The 26,760-nt window shown below is 44.3% G+C and overlaps 1 protein-coding gene and 1 pseudogene across 8 annotated transcripts in view; one reads left to right on the plus strand and one right to left on the minus strand.

Moving 5' to 3' along the window:
* The window catches only part of ST6GALNAC3 (ST6 N-acetylgalactosaminide alpha-2,6-sialyltransferase 3), a 595,740-nt gene that overhangs the window by 59,792 nt on the left and 509,188 nt on the right, over positions 1–26,760 (plus strand). The gene's annotated exons all lie outside the window — the stretch shown is intronic.
* LOC116758464 lies at positions 24,593–26,599 on the minus strand (annotated as a pseudogene).

Below are 26,760 nucleotides of genomic sequence, written 5' to 3' on the forward strand. Positions count from 1 at the left end.
AAATAGTGCTGCAATGAACATTGGGGTGCATGTGTCTTTTTGAATTACAGTTTTCTCTAGGTATATGCCCAGTAGTGGGATTGCTGGGTCATATGGTAGTTCTATTTGTAGTTTTTTAAGGAACCTCCATACTGTCCTCCACAGTGGCTGTATCAATTTACATTCCCACCAACAGTGCAAGAGGGTTCCCTTTTCTCCACACCCTCTCCAGCATTTGTTGTTTGTAGATTTTCTGATGATGCCCATTCTAACTGGTATGAGGTGATACCTCATTGTGAACTCCCAGTTTTAATAACTACCTTTTCCTTAAACTGTAAAATTTTGCCATTATAAAAGCAGTATTTTCTTCTTCAAAGAAAATTTCAGAAAGGAGAAAAATCTTACTCATAATCCCTCCATGCGAAGGTAGAATGGCTAAGGCTCTAGTGCTTTTCCTTCTACTCTGTTTTGTATATTTGTTTGCTCCATGGCACAGAACTGTGTTTATGTTAATGCTTTGCTTTTTGAACTTAATATGTATTTTCCGTGTTGTCACGTGACTTGTTTTAAAAAAGAACCAAATATTGAATATCTACGGATGTGATGGAGACAAATTGGGAGTTTGTACATAAGTTATCTCCTTTACTACAGCATCTAGTGAGGTGGACATTATTATCCCTATTTTGCTGTTGAGGAAATGAAGGCTCAAAAGGTTTCTGTCACTTGCCCAGACCGTAGAGCTAATAAGGGCCAACGTCAAAATTCATCTGACGTGGGGCTGACTTCAAGAACCTATGTTCTTTTGACTGTGTGTTTTGATGGCTAAAAATTATGCCATCTAATTGTTGCGAAACTGAATCAGTGAGAGCACCCGTGGTAGGGCTACCTGCCTCGTGAGACATCATTCCTCCTTTCAGGCAGCCTCTGTCTTCCAGGCCCGGCCCAGCACACAAGCATGCGGTAGAAAGGCGACTGCTTTCCTTCCCGGTGCAGCTTTCCATTCGTGGGGCTCTGCTCTGATCTTGGGCACACGTAATCGATGCCAGGTGTCACACGTGTCTCTCGTTTTGTTGTGGCAAAGGGGCACCCACAGCAGTGCTCTTGAAAGGCTCCGCCCCGCCCTAGAGTTGTGCCCCTGAATCTGTGATTTGGTGCACACCCCGGGCTTTTCTGCTCTGGCTCATTAAAGACCTCTGCACGGGATGGGGCTCTTTGAGGTCAGGCCTTTCATGCTGGCTCGTGTGCAATCTTCCGGAATCCTCTGCCCGGGGCGAGGAAGCAGCACTGCCTACCACTAACAGGCTCACAGTGGACTTTTAATATAGGTGCTTTATTTGAGAAGTTTATATCCTTCTTTGTAAAGAGCTAATAAAAAGAGACAGCTACAGGCCATTTATAAGTGCACTTCCGAAAACAAAATTCAGAGGGTTTACTAAGTGACAGGAGCCTGGTCAATAGCTGTTTTAAATGCATTTATTTCTGTTGGGAGGCAGACTTTCCCCCAAATACCTTTGTTGTCAATAGGCTCTTTGTTCCTTGAGGTACAGCGTACAAATAAATGCATTTATAGGACTTGCTAATGGGCGAGGGCTTTGAAATTAGTGGTAAGTTTGTAGTCTATAATATATCATCTAGTCATCTTTGATAAACTCAATTTTAATCTCATTAAGTGGTGTCTTCTGTGATTCTGTGTAGAGATCCTTGAGCTAATTCTATCCTACTTGGTTTTCACAGGAGAAAAAAAAATCCCCAATGGAACTGTTTACCAAATATGTGTGTGTGTGTGTGTGTGTGTGTGTGTAAAATATTCCTTTTAGATGAGCAAGCCTCAGAAGATGCCTGGTAATAAATAGGTTTTACAGTTGGTTAAACGTCAGAGGTGGGGAGACATCTAACCCCAGAATTATATGACATCTTTTGTGCATGCCAATTTCAGGAACCTTATTGTTGTTCAGAAAAGGTTTGAAATATTTGGGAAGTTATGTCTTTCTTTTCACTCCCTTGGTTAGGATGATTTGGAATTGTAGTCTTTGTCAATAACCCTTTGATGAGATTATTCCCCCAAAGTCTGCTGAATCTGTAGGCCTTAGAAGTGGCAATTCTCCGTACAAATCCTGGTACTGATGCTAACCATCATTTATCCAGTGTCAGCGTCAGCTGGGTGCTTGAAAAGTAACATCTCACCTAGTTTTACAAAAGCTTATGAAGTTGACATTTTTTCTTTTTTTTTTTTTTGCGGTACGCGGGCCTCTCACTGCCATGGCCTCTCCCGTTGCGGAGCACAGGCTCTGGACGCGCAGGCTCAGCGGCATGGCTCACGGGCCCAGCTGCTCCGTGGCATGTGGGATCCTCCCGGACCGGGGCATGAACCCGTGTCCCCCGCATCGGCAGGCGGACCCTCAACCACTGCGTCACCAGGGAAGCCCTGAAGTTGACATTTTTAACTTACTTTTTTGATTGGAAAGCCAAAACTCAGATTTGTTCAGTAACTTGGTCAACATTATACAGCCAGGAAGTGACAGAGGAGGGATTGAAAGTGAGGTTTGCCTGTGTGGGCGTCGGTTTTCAGTCCACTCTGCTGCCACCCTGCCTGTTTATGCAGGGAGGAGGTTACTGCTAGGCTAAATGACTACCTGGCAGAAGACTCCGTGGAGCTGGTCCTTTCTATTATATTATGTCTGTCTGGGAAGCCTGAGGGTTTACGGACATTCTTGCCATTTTTTTAGGCACCTTCAGCTGTTAGCTGCTGTACAGACCTAATGTTTGGGAGAGTTTTTGGGAACCGATGATCAATTGCGTGAGAATGAGATTTTCTTTAACTTGCTCTAAGTAAACATGCTCCACGGTTGAAGTGTGTTGGTAGAAACATGTTTCTGGGAGGCAGGTGATCCAAGTGATAATGATCAAGAAACATGAAATAGACAGAGATAGGACCCAAATAAATGCAATGAAAGTGCACGTCGTTTTGTTCAAAGTAGAAACTTCCAGTGGAGCAGAATCACCCTGCCTCCCACCTCCGTCAGCTCAAAAGATTTTGATTTGATAATTCTTTGTGTGTAATCTTCAGTATTTGAGCAAAAGACATTACTGGCTTCCTTTTTCATCCAGTTGAGATCACGTCCCCACAAGGGAAATTGGGGGTTATCGTGGGCTTCAGGATGGGGATCGTCTAGGCTGGAAATCCTTCTAAAGGATTCAGTTCCTTACCCAGGGCCAAACTGCTTGTCTGGTTCAGCAGCAAATGTCTACTTGAATATGCCTTTCTTGCTTTCAGCTGCTTGTGACTCTAAATTCCCTGCTGCCCTGAGGAAGCCTTCCCCAAATCCTTGACCCAGACACTCCTTGGTAAGCCACTGGCGTGGCTCAAATGATTTCAGAACCTTACTCTAAATGCTGTTGCATCACCTCCAGAACAAATCTTCATGCTTTTGTGGTAAAACTTGTCTCTGTGGTATTCAGACATATATTAGGTAATATCTCCACTCAGTTAAACGTATGCCATGCACCATGACAGGTCTTGGGGATATGGAGAAAAAGTACATGGTCTTTTCTCTGAAAGATCATACAGTCTAGTGAAGAAGACTGCATCTCAGAATGCAAAAAAGTGCCGATCGAAAAGTTGTCCTTTTCCTTAAACATGAGAAAAGGTACAATCATTTTCAGAAGGGCTTGTGGAGGGGAAATTTCTGGCCCTTTAGAAAGACGGCCCCTTAGTGCTTTAGAGGGGTGACAAAGCAGAGGGTCCTGGGGGTGATGTGTCCTCCTGCAAGGTCCCCCCAGATGACACGGTGTGGGGTGCTTCCTGAGGGCAGTATTGGTACTGCCAGCCTGCTCAGGTGGAGGCCAGTTAGGAAGTGTGAACAAATACATTAGCCATAGAGCCAGGGCTTGATGCTTGAATCCTTGTACCCCACGTTACAGCAGCTCTAATGCTCTTCGTGGGCACCTCCCTAAACTGGTCATTATATGTAGATTCAAACAGCCTTCCAAGTACAGTACCCCTCTCAACTCAATGAGTTTCTGTGTGCTTTCTCTCTAAAATGGAGAGAAGTGAAACCTGCTAGTATTTATTGATTTGTGTACCATCGCTGCTGCTGCTTTTTTTTTCCTTTTACAATTCAATGAGTTTTCAAGAATTGAGTTATAATTGGCATATAACACTGTACAAGTCTCAGGAGTACAGTGTGTTGGTTTGATACATTTATATATTGCAATACAATTACCGCAGTAGAATTAGCTGACACTGTCACATAATTATCATTTCTTTTTTTGTGTTGAGAACAATTAAGATCTAGTCTCTTAGCAACTCTGAAGTTTTATACAATACAGTATTGTTGACTATAATCACTATGCTGTGCATTAGATCTCCAGAACTTTTTATCTATTGGTTTCAAGTTTACACCCTAAAACAGCATCTCCCCAATTCCCCCATCCCCCAGCCTCTGGTAACCAACATTCTACTCTCTATTTTTACAAGTTCAGTTTTTTTTAGATTCCACATATAAGTGATACCATACAGTATTTGTCTTCCTTTGACTTATCTTACTTAGCATAACGCCCTCAAAGTCGATTCCTGTTGTCACAAATGGCAGTGATTCCTTCTTTCTCTTGGCTGAGTGATATTCCATTCTTCTTCTTATCTATCTACCTATCTATCTGTCTATCTACCTCACATCTCCTTTATCCATTCACCTATCAGTGGATGCTTCGGTTGCTTCCATATCTTGGCTATTATGAATAAGGCTTCAATGAACATGGGGTGCAGATATCTCTTCAAGATACTGATTTCAGTTCCTTCTCATATATAACCCAGGAGTGGGACTGTTGGATCATATGGTACTTCTATTTTTAGTTTTTTGAGGAACTGCCATACCATTTTCCATAGTGGCTGTACCAATTAACATTCCCACCAATAGTGTATAAGGGTTCTCTTTCTTTACACCCTCATCAACATTTGTTATTTTTTAAAAATAAAAGCCACCCTAATCATAGCTATATATATATATATATATATATATATATATATATGTATATATATATATATATACATATATATATATATATATATATTTCTTCAGGCTTCCATTTGCTCTTTAGAACTTCAGAATAATACATTTTTTCATCCACCAAACACTAAAAAGGGCTTCTAGGCAGGTGATCCCCCAGTAACTATCCAGTGAGACAGACGCATAGTTTTGTAAAGGCAGCCAAAACCAACAGAATAAAGATTCTTGTTTCCACTTCCTTCTTTCTCCCCCCCATGAATATAAGGTGAAGTTAAAAATATATACATAAATGTATACAACTATATATACAGACAAACACATAAACACATATATATGCACACTGCTATAGACTGAATGTTTGTGGTACCCCCCTTCCCAAATTCATATGTTAAATCATAATACTCGATGTGATGTTATGTGGAGATGGAGCCTTTGAGAGGTGATTAGGTCCTGGGTGTGAGGCGGAGCTGTTGTGAATGGGATTAGTGCCCTTATAAAAGACCCCACAGATCCCCTGTCCTTTTCACCATGTGAGGACACAGTGAGAAGACAGTCATTTATGAACCAGAAAGCAGGCTGACACCAGACACCAGCACCTTGATCTTGTACTTCTAGCCTCCAGAATTGTGAAAAATAAATTTCTGTTGTTTATAAGCCACCCAGTCTATGGTATTCTGTTACAGTAGCCTAAATGGAGAAAGACAAATACGTACAAATTCACAAATGAGACCTTCACACACACACACATTCACAACTCGGACACACATGTACATTTAAAGCGCTCTCACATTCACATAGATACAAATACACGTAAAAACATGCACATGCATGTATATATGCATGTATGTACACATCTAAACACACACACATACACTCTTACATGCACATTTCCTGTTTCCTGGGAAACATTTCCTGTTTCCTGTTTATTTGGTGACAGTGGCTTCTTTTTTTCCATTTGCAGATTTACTCCTTGGCCTTTATCCCTGTAGGAAGCCAGGCTGAAAGCTTTTAAACAGCAGCAGCTTTTGTCCTGATGGCTATGTCTTTGTGACATAGATTCTCAGAGAGACAGAGGTATTAAAGGAAAAAGGTCTCTAAGCAAAGCATAATCTTTCCCAGATAAGTACTTGTCTAGTGCCAGGTTTCTGGGCTCAGAGTGGATTAGTGGGACAAGAACTTGAGTGAACATTCAGGGCCTGAGTTCTAATTCTGCTTCTGTCACTAACCAGTAGGGCAAGACACTTACCTTCTCTGACCCCAGGTTCTTCACCCGTAAATGAGGGTCTGGCCAGATGATGTCCAAGATTTTAGCTCTGAAATTCCATGCTTGTCTCTTTCCCAGTGATAGAGGAAGTACAAAGCAGAATAGGATGGAAATAGTATGTGAATAAGATCTGAATCCCCACCCGTCTTGAGGAGTAGGAATCCCCATTCCAAAACAAGAGAACCTCTTTACTTCCTCCCTGCTTTGCTCAATGCCCATGTTAGATGTATCTGTCAATCACTGATTTGTACATGTGGTGCCTCTCACCGTGAAAACTAGGCTCTTGAACAATATAATCGGTCTCATTTTGGTTTTCTGACTGCAGGAGCGGTTCCTTCCCCCGCCTGTCTCTTGCCTCAGCTCTTACTGATTTTCATGGTGAAAGGGATTCATCTGATCTCTGTGGAAGTAGGTATCAAGATCCCTTGAGCAGAGAGTTTTGCATTCTACCTGTTTGGCATTTATAAGGTATTTCATTAACACTGCGGGTGATTCATGCCCCTTTTACTTTTGGCCGCCCTTGCAATGAATGCTGCTGAGGTAAGGAAGGCCTTTCTTTTGCCAGGTGAGGATCAAAAAAGGGGTGGCTCTTAACACCGCCCTGGAGCCTGAAGGGCATCAGGTCCATCCCGCAGCGCCTGGTGGTCAGATGGTTCCCTGCTTACCTGCCTGTGCTCACCTCTGGCCACTCCCACAGATCCTTGTACTTCCTTTAGCATACTGTTGATCAGATTATATTGAAATCACCTGTTTATTTCTGCCTCTTACAGGACTGTAACAACCTTGAGGCTTTGTCTTGTTTCTTATTGTATGCTCGATGACTTGCCTCTAGTAGGTACTCAACTCAATAAGTATTTCTTGAAATAATTAATGATGGGTTAATCTGGGTGAAAGCAGGAATAAATGGAGGGCATTTTTGGGGGGGAGCCTGGAGATGTGGTTTTAGTGCCCCATGCTGGGATGTCCCTGGTGGCTCCATCTACTGAGCCGGCACCAGGGAGTTTGCTAGTCTCCTTTTGTGGCAGGCCTAAAGCATGTTTTCATTGGCCGGCATGGTCTATTTTATAAGGCTGAATTGGAACACCCTGCATAGCCAGGGATTTCTGCAGTGGAGATGAGTTTTGAGAGCTGTCCCATTTCTGAATAAGCGATAGTTCCTCTTGTCTGTAACACAGGGAAGAAGTGAGTTTGTATGTCCGTCTACCTCTGGACAGGCTGAGAGGTGACCACAGCTACTGGCGTGCTAGACTGAAAGAGTCCAATATTCCTTCCATCCAAACTCTGAAGCAAATAGCTCCTCTTGTGTCCCCCAAGGCCCCTGTGAGGCTTGTGCTCAAGTCACTTGAACAACTAGAGAATCCAGGTCAAATCTTGGGAGTCAAGATTCAACAAAAGAAAGCATGTGTTTTTTTTTTTTTTTAAATTGTGAAAGACTAAAGCTTATCTTTTATGCAGATGGTCAGCATCATGCTTGCTGTGGCAGAAAAAGCGTAAAAGATGCATGAGGGTTTTTACAATTTAAAACACTTATTAAAATCCCTGTTGTGTGCCAAGTTCTATAACTATGTTTTGGGGGAAATAACATGTACAGCTCCTCTTGTCTGGAAATGAAACGGAGAAATAAAATTCTTTGAGCATCTTCATTATAATAGATATTTTAGCTTGCTTCATTTTTGTCACAGCAGCTATGATTAAAGGATATATTCCTTCATGTCTTCCTGGGAGGGGCAGTGTGGTATTTTAGGCTTTAACAATACACTGCATTGCCCCTCCCAGGAAGAGATGAAGGAAAATACCCATGAAACAATTGGAGTCCTTTCCAGTTAGTACCTGATCAAGTGCCAAAGCTTCAGATTGAAAGGGCAACAGAATCTCTAAGAAAGAGGGATCTGTAAAAGTGGACAAATCTTTAGAGGGGAGAGAGGAGAGCACTTAGACCTTGGAGGATGAATACATTTAGTCATGAAGAGGACGTCCCAGTAAGGGGCAGGTACCCCTGAGAGCAAAGACATGGAGATGGGAGGGAATGTTGGGAAGGTTGGAAAAATTCTATCTTGGTTGGGATACAAGCCCAGCATGAGTGAATTCGTTAAGGAAGAGGCTAAGCTGTTAGAACAGAGATTTAAAAAGTCGGGGGCTTAAATCCAATAGAAGTTTGTTTCTCTTTCACATGACAATATAGGTGTAGCTGGGTATCTAGAAAGGATAGTTGCCTTTGTCCAAGGTGCCTTCCAGGGACATGGGCTTCTTTTATCTTGGTGCTTCATCATCTAGGGTACCGTCTGTGTGCACGTCGTCATGGCTGGCTTGCCACTGCTAGCCATGGGGAAGAGGAGGAAAGGCAGCCTCCTTTCCACGATGAGATGTGAAGCTACATGGCACTCTGAGACACAGAATTGAGATGTCTGGCCGTGCCTACCTGCAAGGAGGGGTGATACTGTAGGTAAGGTGGCAAGATCTGTCGCTAAGAGAAAAAGGGAGACTCATCTCTGCCACTGTGCAATAAGGAAGGTGGGAATAAAACTGTGAAAGACCTTAAATGCTTTATCAGAGAACTTGTAGTCTTTCTAAAGATATTGAAAAATCATTTTGGACCTTTTCAGCTGGTGAGGGAGCGGCCAGCTTTGGCTGTCTGGTGAGGGAAATGGGCAGAACTTGCTGGTAGTGGCCACGCTTCGCTGTCTTGAAGACCTGATTTTTTTTTTTTTTTTTTTTCTGAATTTTGCATCTGTTTCAGGACCGCATTACTGCGAGCCACATTGAGTCAATTCACATGGAGTATTACATCTGGGTACACCGTGTCTTTTATTTCTTTGGCTTTGTTCTGTTTGAATACGTTGGCCTGAAGTCAGAGCAGGGAGAGGGCGCAGGAGGGATTACTTTCCTATCACAAAGAAATTAGATGCCTAAACTAGTGACAGTGATTTTTTTAAAAACAGTTTTTAGAAAAATTGAACTTATTCTGTTTACCCTTATGGTAGGCTTTCTGGGTGGTGGGAAGGAACCTATTTTTATTTCATGAAATGGATCTTGGCAGTAGAGGATTTAAAACTAACTTTGAATTTATTTAAAAAGTAATCGCCTTACCACTAACTTGTCTTCTGTTCTTAGAGGAGAATGTTTATAGTGCTTATAGAATTTGCAGTTCTTTTCCAGTTGTGTGACAGTCTCATTAGCAAACTCATCTGTCAAAGCCTTGTTAGGTGATCACAAATTGCCCAGGACCCAATGTGTACTTCTAACCAAGCCGTGTGTGTATGTGCATGTGTGTGTATGTGTGTCTACAGTATGCGTATGTCTGTGTGTGTGTGTGTGTGTGTGTGTCTATCTGTGCATATTTGAAATGTGGTGTTCAGGACATGGTGGTGAGACAGACTTTAACAGCATCCATGTTTTTCTCAAACAGTCCCTCTCATAAAAGGTTGTATCCAGAAGAGGACTTAAAACATGTGAAAGAAAAAGTAAATTGAACGGTTCTGTTAGAATATAATACCAAACACTATGGCTTTTTTTCTTCTTGCCTCTTCATGTTGGAGAATCCATGAACATTTTTCAAACAATTCAGTAAATTACTCTTTGGCTGACTCCCATGTTGAGATAAGAACTTTTGGGGAGAAAAACTGTTGTCTAATAGCAGTATGGAGCCTTTTTTGGAAGAGAAACAAAAGACTATCTTTCCTACTGAAGCAGATGGGATCACTGCCACTCAGTCTCAGGTACTAAACATGTGCTTGAGATGAAGACTGTGAATCAGACGGCGTGATCACCAGCGCCTGCACTTTGAGAGGTAGTTTGGAGAATGGGTAGAAGAATGGCTTCTACAGCCAGATTGTCCAGGTTTTAAGCTCACTTGGCCACTTCCTAGCTGGCTGACCTTGGGCAAGTCCCTAGCCTTTCTGGTCCTCAGTCTCCTCATCTGTGAAATGGTGTGATGTCCCCTTGCACAGTTGCTGTGAGGGCTAAATGATTGGTACCAATAACGTGCTCAGAGCAGTCTCCAGTACGTAGAAGCACTCAATTAAAGAGCCAGGTTTTTAAAACTCCAGAGCCCATGTTTTTCTCACTTCAACACAATACCTCACTGAGAAAGGAGGGCTCGGGTATAACAGCCGGCTCTTGGGCACGGAATGAGAGGACGGGGAAGCATGCTGCTTGGCCCCAGTGGGTGGAGAAGTGTCACGAATGTCTGCTCAGAGGCCAAGAAAAGGGAAGGAGAAAGGAGCAATCAGAACATCAAGTGTCACATAGCTTTCTTTCCAAAGTATTATTAAGAAAACAGATGTTAACTGTTTGTAGTCAGGGACTATATCTTTTTTTAAAAAAATTTTTTAGCCTCTCCGCATGGCATGCAGAATCTTATTTTCCCGACCAGGGATCGAACCTGTGCCCCCTGCAGTAGAGGTGCGGAACCTTAGCCACTGTACCACCAGGGAAGTCTGTCAGGGACTGAATCTTATTTATTTTTACATCCATAGTGCTTGGCCCCTACTAGGAGCTCAGTAAATGTTGGAGTGTGTTGGCCTCTTTCTGGTTCATTCATTTCTTCAGCCATTGGACAAATATTTATTCAGTACCTGTTGTAGACTAAGCACGGCTTGAGGATCTTGGTGATCAGCGGTGAGGAAAATAGACAGGGACACATCCCCCCTGCCCTAGTGGAGCCTTCATTTAATCTGGACAGTGAACCTGTACCGGCTTTTCATGTTCACCACCTCTTTTAATAAGTACAACACTCCACTTTCCCTCCCCACCCCCAATTTTGTTAAGCAAACTAGTCTACAGTTCCTGATATTTTTATTTCTTGAAAGTTTGACATCAGTGATTTTCTCAAATATTGGTTACCAACAGTGGTTTGGGGCTCTCCTTGGCATGTTGTGTAATATAGAGGAAAGAACTTCTTTCTTGGTGTCAGAAAACCTCCTGGGTTTGAATCTTAGCTCTGTTATGAGTTGAGTGGACTTGTGCATCTTCTGTGTTTCCAATTCCTTTATTGCAAAATGAGAAGAATGCTTATCTTGCAGTAGCTTGTCTAGAACTTGTGTGGTCCTAAGAATCAGCTGGGAAATCTGAATCCTGTACCTTAACCCAGACTAAGCTAAGAATCCCCCTCTTTATTATTCTTAGCAGCTCAGAGTACAGAGTCTTGCACCAACACCACGCTATTATTACAATTTCATGTTTCTCCCTTGCATTTGTTCTTCCACAATTTGCACGTATGATTTTAGAACCTGAGCTTTCCAAGTGTAACCAAACAGAAGGGGCGGCAACACTTTTATAGAAGGTTCAACAAGATTCACTAGGCAAACTAAGAAAGCAGTTCAGTCGCTTTCACTTTCAGCTTAATTCATCTAGCCATGCTGCCTCTCCTTAAGGCTCAGCTCTGGAAGATGATCCACTGCTTTGCCACTCAAAGACTGCGGTATATATAGCACCATGGGCATCTCTGGGGAGCTTGTTAGAAATGTGGACTCCCAGACCCCACCTCAGACCTACTGAATCAGACTGCAGCTTAATAAGTTCCTCCCATTACTGTTTGAGAAGCACCTCTGGGTCAAAACACTATTCAGGTGTACTGTTCTTTTTAAATTATGGTAATAACTAGTGGCTTGAAACTCACTTCTGATTTAGGACTGCATGGCTCTTTAAATAGATATATCTGCATTAATGCTGTAGTAATGACATCACAGAATTGCTGGGATTTATGAGCTAGAGAGTAAATTCTATATGTGTTGAAAAATTAGATAAATTTGAATTTCACATGACAGTTTAATAGGGGCTTTAAAATTTTACCATCTTCTGAGATGATTGAGAAAAGCTTTCTCAATGGCTTTTCCTGAGTAGTGGGATCAGAAAAGAAATTTATGTTATTCTGAGTTTGTTTTCCAATGTGGACTTGTAAGTGATTAAATGATTAATTTATAAATTTGCTCTCTGATTAGGAGGTGACTTTGATAATCTGGATCTGTACTGGTCTTGTAAGACAACCTGGTAAATAAACAGAAATGGCTTCCTGGGTCTTTGTTTTTTAAAACTCATGGCCCGCTGAAAGATGTAAAGGGCAATTTAATAAATACAGACAACCCGTAAGCAGCTGAGGACAAGAGATGCTTGAATTATATATGTCTGTGTGAGTGGACAAGATGTGCTTTTCAAGATTGATGATTTAAGATGTTCTTTACATTCCTAGCCTGCTTAAACAAGGCTTAATTCTAAACAACATTTTCTTGTTTTCTTGCTTTTTCAGAATGCACTGTCCTTGCCCATCCCTTCAGGATTGATTGCAGGAGTGATCTAGGTTGCTGCCTGTCTGAAGCCGTAACTTCTCTGTTTTTATAAAAGGAAGATTATCCCTTTCTTAATTCTTTGTTTTCGTTGCTGTCAGATGGAAGGCTTTCAGAAGAAGTCGGTTAGCATTCATTGCAACTTCCCAGAAGGTGCCTCAACTTTTTTTTTTTTTTTTTGCGGTACGCGGGCCTCTCACTGTTGTGGCCTTTCCCGTTGCGGAGCACAGGCTCCGGACGCGCAGGCCCAGCGGCCATGGCTCACGGGCCCAGCCGCTCAGCGGCATGTGGGAACTTCCTGGACCGGAGCATGAACCCATGTCCCCCTCATTGGCAGGCGGACTCTCAACCGCTGCGCCACCAGGGAAGCCCCTCAACTTTTGATGGAGATGTTCTTGAGAATTGTGTTAGTGGCGTCTTGGCATCCTCCTGTCTTCTTTGACTTTGGCGGCTCCTCCCCTCTCCTCCTCCCTGTTCTGGCTACTCCCATCAGGCGTTTGCCTCAGCTTGCCATTCAGCTGCTTCTCTCCTTCGCAAATCCATCCTCTCCTTAGAATTTACAGGGTTTGATTACTTTCGCACTTGATCTGCGGTTCACAAACTTTGTCCTGCCGGGTTTTAATAGGTATTCTGCTCTTCTTGACCCCTCAAAAAATTAATTGGTCAAGAAAGAGTGCAAATTGCTGATTTAGACAGAATTAAACATGGTTCTGCTTGTTTATTTAACCACAGGACAACTCAGAACCTTTAATATGCTGCCAGGTGGGGGTTAGGTTGTTGGGTGTCTTATTCTGAAATTTCTCCTGGTAGAACCCTCTTAGGAAGTATCTAGCAAGACCAGTGTTCAGTGGAATGTACTTCGGGACCTCTTCCTTAGTATCTCTCCCACGTGCCTCCCTCCGTTCTATGCTGTGTCTGACGATCTCCTGTGCTGCCGCAAATTTAGTATTCTTAAGTTCGTCTTGAATGCACCACCACCACCAATAACTAACCTCTACTGATCACTGATTTTACTGCCAAGACATTTTCTCAGAAAAGCTCCTTTGCCTCTTCAGTGTCTGTGAAATCAAATTCAAACACCCTAATCTGGTATTCAAGACCCTCTTGGACCAGCCAGCCGGCAACCACACTTCTCCCTTCCCCAGAGTTCAGCATCCTGACTGTACCATTTATTTATTTTGTTTATTGCTTGTCTTCCTCAACTAGAACGTGCACTCCATGAGACTGGGATGTTTGTTTTGTTCGTGTGTATCCCAGGCATCCACAACAGTGTCTAGCAAGTGGTACGTGCTCAGTAAATGTGTCAAATATAGATTGAACGAATGATGAAGTGCTCTCAGTTTTGTCTCCTGCCTGTGCTCAGTGTTGATTCTCTGCTCTCTCCTTGTTCTTGTTCACTTCTTTTAGCCCTTCATCTTGATCTGACGTCCTCTCTCTACACCCTTCAGGATCTACCTAAGTACCATTTCTTCCAAAGAGTCTTCTCTAATCATGACCCTTCTCTCATTGTAAGGATCCCTCTCTTTGGAATGTTGTTCTTTATACCTGTCTTGTCAGTAAATACAGTCAGCCTTGCAGTAAAGTTACTTTTAAGCTGAAAAAGGATCCTGGGGTATTCATGTTTGCCTCTTACGTCACTGTGGAATATGCTCAATAAATTTATAAATGAAGGGAACAAACCCAGGATTGTGCTTTTTGTAAAGTGGGCCCTGTTTGTGTCTTTTCTGCACAGGGTGGACTGCAGCAGTGCTGTCACGTCTCTGCATCCTCACTTGAGCCTTTGACGTGAATGCTTGACATCCTCAACAGTCTGTTACTGGGAACTTTTAATTCTCCAATGTTTCTTTTTTCCCAGAAGACATTTCTTTGGTATGTTATAAAGCTTGGGTTGCAAAAATTTCAGCTGCTCATCCCGTTAGGAGAGGATGGGCTAAGAATTGAGAGATGGGAGGGTGGCCAGGGGCTCGATGAGTTTCTTTTCTTTTTGGTTTCATCTGCACATTTCATTCTTTTTTCCCTCTTTTGGGCAAACAGGTTTCCCACTTCACAGCAAAATTTCTGTTTAAATTTTTTTCCCCAGTATCTTTAATTCTTTCTCTTTGTTACTTGCTTCCCCTCCCTTCCCTCAGAGAAAATTCAGACACTCCCATATGTATAAACAAATGCTGGGAAACTGCAATTCTCTTTCATGCAAAGTACATTTTCTCGGGCAGCTCTAAGCCCCGTGTGTGTTCTAAGGCTGCTGACATGGGCTTTCCACTGAGCCGCAAGAAAGTGTGTCATTCTTTCTCTTCCACAGCCTGTCTCCTGTCCCCAGGGGACTCAGCAGCAACCAATCCATAACTTGTCCTCTCTCTCAGAAACCCTCTGTAATCCCCCAGGCCTTTTCTAATACAGCTTTTCCATTTATTCATGTATCACCAGCCATGACTTGTTCTGTTCCAAGGTGGGGATTGACCAAATGAATAAAAATATATGTTTATTTGGGATGTAGGATAGCAAAGGCTTGGGAAGCAGGCAGACTTTCTTCCTCAGATTCCCGTGTACTAGTTGTGTAACCGTAGTTATTTTCCTTTCCTAAGCCTCAGTTTCTTCATCTGTGAAACGGGGAGAGCGTGACTGCCTCATAGTGTTGTGGCAAGAACCAGATAAGAGAATTCATGTGTAATTTGGAGCAGAGTGTGTAGTGCCTGGTGCTCACTCTCTAAATGGCCAGGACAGTGTGGGCGATGCTCTCAGCCTTTCTGGCATCTGGGGTCCTAGGGCCTGAATCTTTTTCATCCTTCTGTGCCTGACACATAATAATCAAGTCATTTTTGTTTCAAAGGCAAAAATGCAGGATTTCGCCTTCCAAAGCCATTCAACTAAGTAAAGCAAGGAGCAGGACATGGTTGGTCTCAGTCTGCCATGTCCAGGCATTTAAAAGAAGAGGCTTGTACGAGAAGTGCAGTGGAAAGGTGTCTATTTCCTGGGAGTCTGGCATTCCCTATTAGTCTATAAGCAGACCTTTAAGCAAAGGAGGGCCTTTATGAGTTGTTTAGTCCGTTGGGTGACATTTCTTGGATGATGTGGTGAGATTCTTAAGTAAGAATCTCATTTCATTCACTTTTAAATGAATGGAACAAACCCAACATTGGGTTCCAGTAAAGTAAGCCCCGTTTGTGTCTCAGGCTGCACAAAGTGGACTGCAGCAGTGCTCTCCAAGCATCTGCGTCTCACTTGTGCCCTTGAGATGAATGCTTGACGTCCCTCCCTAGAACATGGAGATGACCTGAGTTTGTACTCTGGCAGTGGTGCTAGATCTGCTCGGAAGAATGCAGATTTCTTCACATTTCCACACACGGTCCTGTCATTTCTGGATTGTACTTCCTCCTGTGTAGAATGAGGAGATTGGCTAGATTATCTCTAAGATATTCTAGCACTGAAGATCACATTTTCAGTCCCAATTTAAGAGCTTCTTTATATTTCCTGAAGGGAAACTTCTTTATGTTTCCTGAAGGGATCTTCACCAATCACCGCCTGGGGGACTGGCTTTTATGTTGAGTGCTCTGGTGTGAAAGGCACACATCTTTCAAGTTGACCTCAGCTTTCCTCTTTTACGTCTTCTCTTTTGTTCCTGCTTCCTCTCTTCTTTAAAGACGTCAAGTAAAGCCAACAGTGATGAATCAGGTTTACTTTTCTTTTGGTGCCGGTGAAATCGGTGAGTGGAGAGGTTTCGTCCTGTCTCAGTCTAGGTAGACTCCATTGCCTTCTTATTTGCCTGTTTTCCCTTTGCTCGTTCACATCTGCCTTACTGAAATTTCCTTGGAGCTTTAGCATGTTCTCTCTTCGTCACGTCTTTCCCTTTGTGATCTGAGATTTTCTGTGGAGAGTGCCGGTTTTCTGCAACCAGCCACGGAAAGCAGCGCTGCTTAAACTCACAAGGCCCAGCAGATCCCCTGTGAGTGTGGCTTGCACAGGGGTGGGGCGATGGTGGGACACTGTGAAACACCTCCAGATGCATGAGTACGGAGCTGGGTAAACAGTGTACACTCACTGCTTGTTTCATCTGGGTGATGACAGCACCTCAGACTGGGTGCAAAGATTTCTCCAGTGCTGGTCAAGCGGTGGCCTGAACGTACAGCAGGCTGGGAACCAGAGGTGACTTATTTCAGCAGATCTTGGCTGCGGCTGGGCCTGTTCCTGCCAAGCCAGGGGTTGTCTTGGTCTCAGTGGAGCCGGGACTTCTGTAGCATTGTTACACTCTGGGCTGTAATCCTGACATGTCAACCTCTCGGACACTGAAGAGTGGTTGGGCCTCGAATCTTCAGCCACGACTCCCACTCAGCCTGCTTTGTGACCTGACATTTCTGGCATTTAGGCCTCTTTCTAGGCGTGTATTAACACATTGGGGGTCCCTATCAGAGAGGGAACAGGGAGCCCAGGAAGTGGGATAGTGGCCCTGTGTTGATGTCTTTAGACCATTGCCCTGTGTCTTTGTTGGGGATTCCTTGGTGAGGACTCTGCTAGGGTGTCAGGGGGAGCCATCAGAGCCCCCCTTGTTAGAGGGGAGATACACAGCTAAGCCGTGTCACTTTCGAAACTCTGCATTCCTGTCAGCTCTGGAGAAAAGTACCTCCTTCTCTCATCACAAGGAAAGAGTAACTGTTTAAGGACAGGTCGTTTGCAAAGACCGAGACCCTGATAGAAAGGCACATAACCCCCTGCTCTAGTTTGGGTTTCCACAGAAGCTGAACCTGAGACTGGAATTCCAGGGTGCATTAGTTATATGGGAGAGGATCCTGAAAACAGGAGGAAGGAAGTCAGCAAAGGACGTGTTATCAAGCAAGCTGTCCCTGTGGACAACTGGCACCTGCTCCCACCGGGAAAGTCTGGGATACAGTGTCGCACAGGTGCCTCCGGGTTACCCCACCTGAGATGTGAAGGATCTGCTGGCCAGACAGTCTCGGGCAAAGAGATGCAAGGGGTGAAGTAATAAAGGCCACGGGGATGTGGTGTAGCACCGGCAGCTTTGCTACAGCTGTTATCCCAGATTCACCTTCCAAAGGAGCTTGTCATTTTCTTTACAGAGAATGAACCCAAAACTCAGAAAAGCAGCTGAGCCTCAAGGTCACAGAGCCAGTTCTTGAGATTCAAGGTCACAAGGATCCAGGTTTCCTGACTCCGGTTCTAGTACTCTTTCCACTTGGCTACTCAAGGCAGAAATCTAAATTTGTAATGATTTATGAGGCGTATGGTATCAGATTAATGGAACAATATTCCCTTTCTGTCGTGGATTTGTTGGTCTTTTTCTAAGTGAAAAATTGTCAAAGGCTTTCAATCCTGAGAGCCAGAGAAAGAGCAAAAAATGGCTGAAAGTGTAAATAGAGTCTCCCAGGAAGATCATATTTTTGAAGGTATTCATTATTCATGTCTTTTTGTCATTGTCATGTCTTAAGTGTTTACTTGGGCTTCTAGCTTTTTGCTTTTCCAAGGACAAGGCTGATCCATTCTAGAAGAGCCTGACAGCCGTCACCTTAACAATGGCTTATTAATATCTAGGTTATTTAAGATGCAGAGGAAACATTTATCACAGAAGAGCAGCTTCTCAACATGTCCCGATGACGCATGTGCCTTGTGCATATCATGCATTTGTGGAGCTCCTCTGGATGAAAGGGTCAGGATTGCTTATAAAGCATTGTGTTAGGTGAGAGTCGGCTTGCTCTTCGATTCTGAAATGCCCACAAGCCTCTGGTAATGCTGAGAGTGAAGCACCTGTGTGATTCCCAAGGCTGAGCCAGAGGCTTTAAGCAGCCTGCACCATAACCAGCTTACACCAAGGGGAACACATGCTAAGGATGCTAAGAAACAAAGCCCGTAGCAGACCGGAAGTGCTTACATTGGAAATAAAATGCCTGGGTGTGACTCTGAACTCATGGGACTAGCTAGAAACATGACAGGTTATTCTGAGGTTTAGGCTAATCATGGGATTAGCCAAAGACCACGTAAAAGTGGAGAAAAGGCTTGGAGATTCCATCTATATTTTCTCTAATTCTTGGATGCATTTTGGTTGCTGAGTTATGTCTCCATTTTCTTATTTATCTGAGGCCAAAAGTTTAAGTCCTACTATGTGATCATGTATAAACTTTTGGAAAAGGGAACTTCATATTGGAAAAGCTTGTCCAAGTCTTTCTTTAGAATTCCCAGAAGGGAATTGCTAGGTCTTAAGGTCAGCACATTTTTTTAAGGCATTGGATGCATCTGGTCTCCAGAAACAGGGAAACCGTTTTTATACACCCTTTTCTAGTAGTTTCTGGTATCTCTTCCCTTAGATCTTCTTCAGTTACGGATGTGTCATTCCTTTTTACTTTGCCAGCCTGATAAGTAGAAAATGATACAACGTCATTGCTTTAATTTGCATTCCTTTGAATATTATTGTGATATTTTTTCTTGTGGCTATTGCCTATTCGCATGTCATATGAAGTTGCCTGTTCTTGAAGGACACTGATAATGCTGCCCTACCCTTTTCTGCTGCCCTCCCCTGCCCTACCCTTTTCTGCTGCCGGAATAACTTTAACTAAGCCAGGTGTTCCATTGCCTCTTCCCTTGGGTCCCTATATAGCTATGGGCTGGCTAGAGAGTAACTGTGAGCCCCTGGGGAGATGGAACACCCACTAGAACTGCTCCCAGCTCAGGGCATCATCTGCCTGTGTGTGCAAATTAGACGAACTGGTAACTTCTGGTTAACAAACCTGTTTGGCAGAAGGGATTTCAATTGAGGATAATCCTCATTCACTTCAATAAAGCAGGGAATGAGTCCGGGCAAGGGGGTCCACTTTTTGCTCTCTAAAGTCAGACCTTTCTGTGTTTTGTTGTTGGTATAGCTTGCTCTGTGTTGCCAACTTTTGAACTCAAAATGTGTTTTGTTTAAAAAAAAACACATGGGCTTCCCTGGTGGCGCAGTGGTTGAGAGTCTACCTGCCGATGCAGGGGACGCGGGTTCGTGCCCCGGTCCAGGAAGATCCCACATGCCGCGGAGCGGCTGGGCCCATGAGCCATGGCCGCTGAGCCTGCGCGTCCGGAGCCTGCGCTCCGCAACGGGAGAGGCCACAACAGTGAGAGGCCCGCGTACCGCAAAGAAAACAAAAACAACATGACTTTCTTTGAGTGACTTACTTTTGCCTTCGAAGGAAGTGACTGGACGGGGACAACCGTATTCTATATCAGGCCATCGACTCTGAGCCCCTTCATTTCTCATTTTCCTCTGTCTGGGGTGGTGCTCTGGGTTGCTGTTTTTGAGAGAAAGGTCTGTTAAAATCAAGAAATATTCACCCTTTTGGTATTTGCCCAGAGTTGGGCCCCTTGGTAATGGGCAACTTTCCCCATTTGGGTGTGTTCTTTAGGACCTTTCCTACTGGCTTAAGGAGTTGGCTCGGTCAGTGTATATATATATATATATATATATATATATATATATATATTTTTTTTTTTTAAAATCTTTATTGGAGTGTAATTGCTTTACAATGGTGTGTTAGCTTCTGCTTTATAACAAAGTGAATCAGCTATACATATACATAAGTTCCCATATCCCCTCCCTCTTGTGTCTCCCTCCCTCCCTCCCTCCCTATCCCACCCCTCTAGGTGGTCGCAAAGCACCAAGCTGATCTCCCTGTGCTATGCGGCTGCTTCCCACTAGCTACCTATTTTACGTTTGGTAGTGTACCTATGTCCATGCCACTCTCTCACTTTGTCACAGCTTACCCTTCCCCCTCCCCATATCCTCAAGTCCATTCTCTAGTAGGTCTGTGTCTCTATTCCTGTCTTACCCCTAGGTTCTTCATGACATTTTTTTTTCTTAGATTCCACATATATGTGTTAGCATACGGTATTTGTCTTTCTCTTTCTGACTTACTTCACTCTGTATGACAGACTCTAGGTCCATCCACCTCATTACAAATAGCTCAATTTCGTTTCTTTTTATGGCTGAGTAATATTCCACTGTATATATGTGCCACATCTTCTTTATCCATTCATCTGTTGATGGACACTTAGGTTGTTTCCATCTCCTGGCTATTGTAAATAGAGCTGCAATGAACATTGTGGTACATGACTCTTTTTGAATTCTGGTTTTCTCAGGGTATATGCCCAGTAGTGGGATTGCTGGGTCATATGGTAGGTCTCTTTGTAGCTTTTTAAGGACCCTCCATACTGTTCTCCATAGTGGCTGTTCCAACTTATATTCCTACCAGCAGTGCAAGAGGGTTCCCTTTTCTCCACACCCTCTCCAGCATTTATTTTTTCTAGATTTTTTGATGATGGCCATTCTGACTGGTGTGAGATATCTCATCGGTCTGTAATAGTGGTGAGGAGATATCAGCTGTCTGTGGTTGGAGTGGACTTTTCAGTGTCGAAGATGAGCTATAGGCCAGGTAGATGCTAATCAGGAGAGAAGTAAAGCTGAACCTGGCCCAGTCCACCTGAAATTGAGTATATTTATTTTCCCCACGAATTTTCTTGTGTATGGGGTGTGGCCTATTCTCTTGGAACATCATCAAGATAATGAAAAGAAGAAAACAGAGCAGGAACCAACAGCATGAACGCAACCTGCAACGGTCAGGTTAGCGAGGTGTCGGGCACAAGGTTTATACCCTGCATGCAGGACCCTTTCTTTCCCACTAGAGGGCACTCTTGTCACTCTTAAAGCGATAGTACCTGGGAAAAACTGGTTGCTTCTCGGTTGAAGTCCCCAGAAGCACACAGCATTTAAGATGCTACTTTGTGTCTCAGCTTCCATTCTCAAGGTGTGTTATGAACATAACACTCTCCAGCCCAGACAGGAATGGGAAGATTAGTGTCTGGAAACTTCTGTTGTAAGTTAAGCATAGTCAGTCCCTGCTTATTTGTGTTTCATTAATGAGATGTGATTGTAGCCCTGGGGCTTTTTTACACTTGCAGAAGCAATGTCTACTTTTGAAGTGCTGTACATCCAGTCTGCTCTTCTCCTTTGCCCACATACTTGGTGTAAATGTGGCTGCAGCAGGTTTATATGAAGGTCGGTGGAAGATGAGGACTTGATCCTCTGTGTTGATCCTGTTTATTTTGGGAGAGCTGCAGAGTACCCATGGTTGGTGTGGGTCAGCCTGACAGGAGATTTTCCATTTAGAGAGGATTTAAAATTTCAAGGAAGGGAAATGCAAGCCATATTTTACTCACTCAACACATCAGGGAGTGCTACCATTTAAAAAAGCCACCATTCTGACTTCTGGGGTTTCCGGGTCATCTGGCAGCTGCTGTATGGGATCAGTTCCTTGACCCTTGGTCAGAAGTTCCTCCAGATTACAAGGCATCTCTTTATGGACATCTTTGCATTTACACCAGTCTTTTCTTAAAAAATTTGTCAGCCTTGGAGGATGTGCGAGATGACTTGCCCTTTCCTTGTAAGAATGAGGAGTGACGCCCCCCTAGAAAGTCACCAGCGTTAATCAGCAGAGCTGCTGGCAGTGCTATTCCTGTTGGGGGTATAGGTTTTGGGAGTGGTCGTTGCTTGGCGACCAGCACAGTGACAGCTTGCTTTCTGGCTCCTTGAAACTAAATTTCCACAGGAAGAGCATAAAGGACTCACATAGCAAATATTCCCCACTCCCACCCCCGATCCATGACTACTACTACCAGCATCATTACTAGCTAACAATTATATAGCATTACTATACTCCAGACATGGTTTATTTTTGTTTATTTTAATAAGCTTTATGTTTTAGGACAGGCTTAGATTTACAGAAAAACTGTGAAGACAGTACAGAGAGTTCTCATATGCCCTATACCCAGTTTCCCTTATTATTAACAAATTACTATGGCACAATTAGTAGACCAATGTTGGTGGTACATTATTATTAACTAAAGCCCAGACTTTATTCGGGTTTCTTTAGTTTTGACCCACTGTGCTTTTTCTGTTCCAGGGTTCCATTTAGGATACCACATCATATTAATCGCCATGTCTCCTTAAGAGCCTCTTGGCTATGGCAGCTTCTAAGACTTTCCTTGCTTTTGATGACCTTGACAGTTTTGAAGAGCGCTGGTCGGGTATTTTGTAGAATGTCCCTCTGTTGGAATTTGTCTGAGGTCTTCTCATGGTTAGAGTGGGGTTACAGATTTTTTTTTTTTTTTTTTTTTTGCGGTACGCGGGCCTCTCACTGTCGTGGCCTCTCCCGTTGTGGAGCACAGGCTCCGGATGCGCAGGCTCAGCGGCCATGGCTCACGGGCCCAGCCGCTCCGCGGCATGTGGGATCTTCCCGGACCGGGGCACGAACCCGTGTCCCCTGCATCGGCAGGCGGACTCTCAACCACTGCGCCACCAGGGAAGCCCTGGGTTACAGATTTTGAGAGGAAGACCTCAGAGATAAAATGCCATTCCCATCACATCCTATCAAGGGCACATACTGTCCACATGACTTGTCATGGTTGATGTTGACCTTTGTCACCTAGCTGCAGTAGTGTTTAGCAGGTGTCTTTCCTGTGAAGTTACTACCCCCGTATCCAGACTGTGTTCTTGGAAAAAAGTCACCGTGTGGAGCCCACACTTAGGAGTGGGGAGTTATGCTTCACCTTCTTGAGGGCAGAGTAGCTACACAAATTCTTTGCAGTTCTCCTGCCCAGGCAATTGATCTCTTCTCATCCATGTATTTATTTATTCAGTTGTTTATTTGCATCAGTATGGATATTCATGGAGATTTATTTTATACTTCGGGTTATCATAAAATATTACTTTACTTTGTTGCTCGGATCGTTCCAGCTTTGGCCACTGGGAGCTCTTTCCATTGCTCTGTGTCCTCTGACCTACTTCTGTCATTGTGAGATGGTGGTTGTTCTTTTGAGTACTTTCTTATTTTCTGACACAAGATACTCCAGGCTCATCTTAACATCTCCTGCCCTAGGTCTAGAATCAGTCGTTTCTCCGAGGGTGGTATTAAAACCAAGATCTGGGCACTAAGTGTTCTTGTTGCTACAGGGTTGCTGTTGCTTAGAGGCCCTCTCAGTGGACAGAGCAGGGAAATGTATGTGTATGTACTAATTTATAAATTGATCTGTGTGTAACCATCTGTATCTGTATTAAGCTAAACATGAGCATACTGACGTCTCCAATTCTAATCCATTACCACGTGGACCATTCTGGCCTTCTCCCCTTGGGGGTCTGTGATCTCCTAAGCCAACAGTATGGTAAACTTGGCTCCCACCATCGGCCATGTATTTACTTAATTGTTCAGTTCCAGTATGCATGTATAGCAGTGTCAGAATGGTTGACAGGACCCCATGGAAAATAACTTTACCCACTAGGGCACAGTACTGCTTACGTACAGTTTTCTGTGCCATAGTTTTACAGACTTCTCATTTCCAAAGTTGCTTAGGGAGCACCTTTTTTTTTTTTTTTTCCCTCCACTCCTTTCAGTGAGGTTGTTTCATACATTTGTAATACAGTTAGATTGTTTGGTCACATTCTGCATTTCATCTTGGGATTCCCCTAACCTTTTACATGATTTAAAAAACAATTACATATATTAAAGTTCACTCTTTGTGGGTTTTGAGAGATGCAGGTATCGCCATTACAGTGTCATAGAGGAGAGCTTCATCACGCTATGAATTCTCTGTGCTCCACCAATTCACCTATTTAACCCTTCCCCAATCCACTGATTTCGTTTTTTTTGGAGCAGGAAAGGCCATAACCTCACTTTATTTGTATTTCCTCCTTACCCGAAATCATCAAAATAGGAACAGAGATGGGCAGGGAAAAGGGCTGAAAATTTGTTCAATCCACATGTTCTCAGGGCTATCCCAGAGAGCACTTGAGGCTGAGTGCCTGTTGGAGTAGCCGCAGATCCAACACGAATTCCTCATGCCTTGGCCTGAAGTCTTCACAGATTGGTGGCATGAGCCCTGCAATTCTCATCCTTTGCCCATCTTGACGTAAGGCAGGAAAGTGGACTGAAATGCTCCTTTCTGATGGGCAAGGCCAATCAGAACCCTTGGTGTACTTACTGCACCTTCGCACTTACTGCACAGGCGCAGAACCTGAAGCTGCTTCCAAGGCTCTAGACACTGGCAGGCAGGGCTAGAGGCCAATGGTGTGTGTAAGAGTGGCCTGGCGGGTTCTGAGTAGCAGGACAGACTGGTGCTGTCACAGCCCACTCATACCACACCATCTTGGAACTGCTGCATCGCCGGAAACGCACACAGGTGGTCTGGCCTTCACGCACAGTAATGGGCTGCTTAATGGGGAAGAGGGTGGGAAACCATGAAAACATCTCAGGAGAGTGAGTGTCTGGACAGATACTCAGCGTGATGTCCTGATAAAGCACAGTCTCAAAGTAGCCTGCAAACCCGTGCAGCAGTGTGTTCACCTCCACGGGAGACTCCAAGGTGCAGCAGCGGTTGTTGTCAGTCATAGGATCTCTGCTGGGATGGCTGAAGGTAAAACAGGGCAGGGGTGCAGACGGCTGGTGGGAATTGTGCAGCCACAGCACATAAAGCATCTCAAACTGGGCTTCAGGGTGGCGGTCCTTTTCCCGACAGGCTCGGGCCTCATTGTACAGCGTGGAGGAGAAGATGGGAGCTAGAAAGGAGGTATACTCCCCAGGAATGCTCGCGCCATCATCCGGTGACAGCTCATTATCCGCTTAGGACCCCAGAAGCTCACTGACAATGATATCCGCTTTCTCTGGAGCCACCCGTTGCCGCATGTCCGATGAGACTGCTGTCACCTGGCTTCCCCATTCTTCAAGCTGCCAGTTCTCCAGCATCACCACAGCATTTGGGTTCTTCTCCACAGCGTACAGCTTTATCCACCAGTCTGCCTGCTTGGCTGCCCGCGGGGAAGTGTTCAGCAGGGGCCCCCGGCCTGTTCCCAGCACCATCGGCACTTGTGCATTGGTGTCCTTCCCTTCCTCTGGCACTCGGTCTAACAGACATTTATAGGTGGCCTGCTGGTATCGAGAGTATTTGATAGGGTCCTTTTCAAACACTTCGTATGTCTGAGATTCCAGATTATCCATCAGTGGCTGGAGTGGGGACTGCAGGTAGTCTTCATAGCCCTTGGCAAAGAGTTCCTAGGCATTGGGTGGAGGTCGATTCTGGCTCAAGTTTTCCCAGTACTGGAGGCAGGAGCAGAACGCTTTCTCTGAGTGGTGGTTGGTGCCTGTGATGATGAATTGCACATCCAGCTTGAGGAGTTGGAAGATCAGCCTCTGGTGCATCTTAGAAAGAACAGGAAATCCCTTCTTATTGGTCAGGAAAATGCTGGTGGGGAGAATGGTTGCTTTGATGGGCTTCCCCAAGCCAACGATCAATGACATGATTAGATGGGAGGTCAGCACCAATCTCGAGAGCCACCGCAATCCTCTTGCTATAATCACACAAGGTCCGGAAGTTGTGCCATCACATCCGTGTCTTCTCCTCTCCACCGTACTCCTCTGTGTGTGAAGTTGGCACATCTCTCAGGTCCTCTGGTGCCACCAGTGGCACCCACATCCAGAACATGGAGGAGTGGTGGCCAGTGGGATGTGGTTGGTCAAAACTCTCGCCAAGTTTGTGTTATCGTCCTGATTTAGGGGAAGCAGGAAAGCTGGAAGACCCAAATATGCCCCAAAATTCAGGTCCTGTAACGTAGCTGCCTCGGAGTTCCTGCGGATCTTCTCCACTTCTGAGTCTGGACGAATCCGTGGAGAAAGCTTTCCCACAATTAGTGTATTCCAGTCCCTTCCTGACAGCAGTAGGTCTGATCGTGTCTGAGGGCCTGGCCGATTCTTAGCAGGTTCCTGAGTGAACTCCCTCTTGAAACGTGGGTGGAACACAGGCATGCCGAGGAAATCAAACCCCTGCTTGGCCACAGCCCCCAGGGTGTCAGCCATTTCGGGGATGCAATTCAGGTCCCTCCCGCTGGACACGCGACTTCCACTGGCACCGCCGACCACCATCGCCTCCACCTTTTCCCTCGCGCTGTCCACGCCGAGATTCCCTGACCCCACTGATTTTTTTAACTGTCTCTGTGGTTTTGCTTTTTCCAGAACATCGTATCGTATAATTGTAATAATACAGAACATAGCCTTTTCAGATGGGCTTCTTTCACTTAGCAAAATGTATTTAAGATTTATTCATGTCTCTTCATGGCTTGGTAGCTCATTTCTTTTTGTAATATTTCATTGTGTGGATATACTCCAATTTGTTTATCCAGTCACCTATTTAAGGACATCTTGGTTGCTTC

The sequence above is a fragment of the Phocoena sinus genome, chromosome 1 (assembly GCF_008692025.1).
Source record: "Phocoena sinus isolate mPhoSin1 chromosome 1, mPhoSin1.pri, whole genome shotgun sequence".
Classification (NCBI taxonomy): domain Eukaryota; kingdom Metazoa; phylum Chordata; class Mammalia; order Artiodactyla; family Phocoenidae; genus Phocoena; species Phocoena sinus.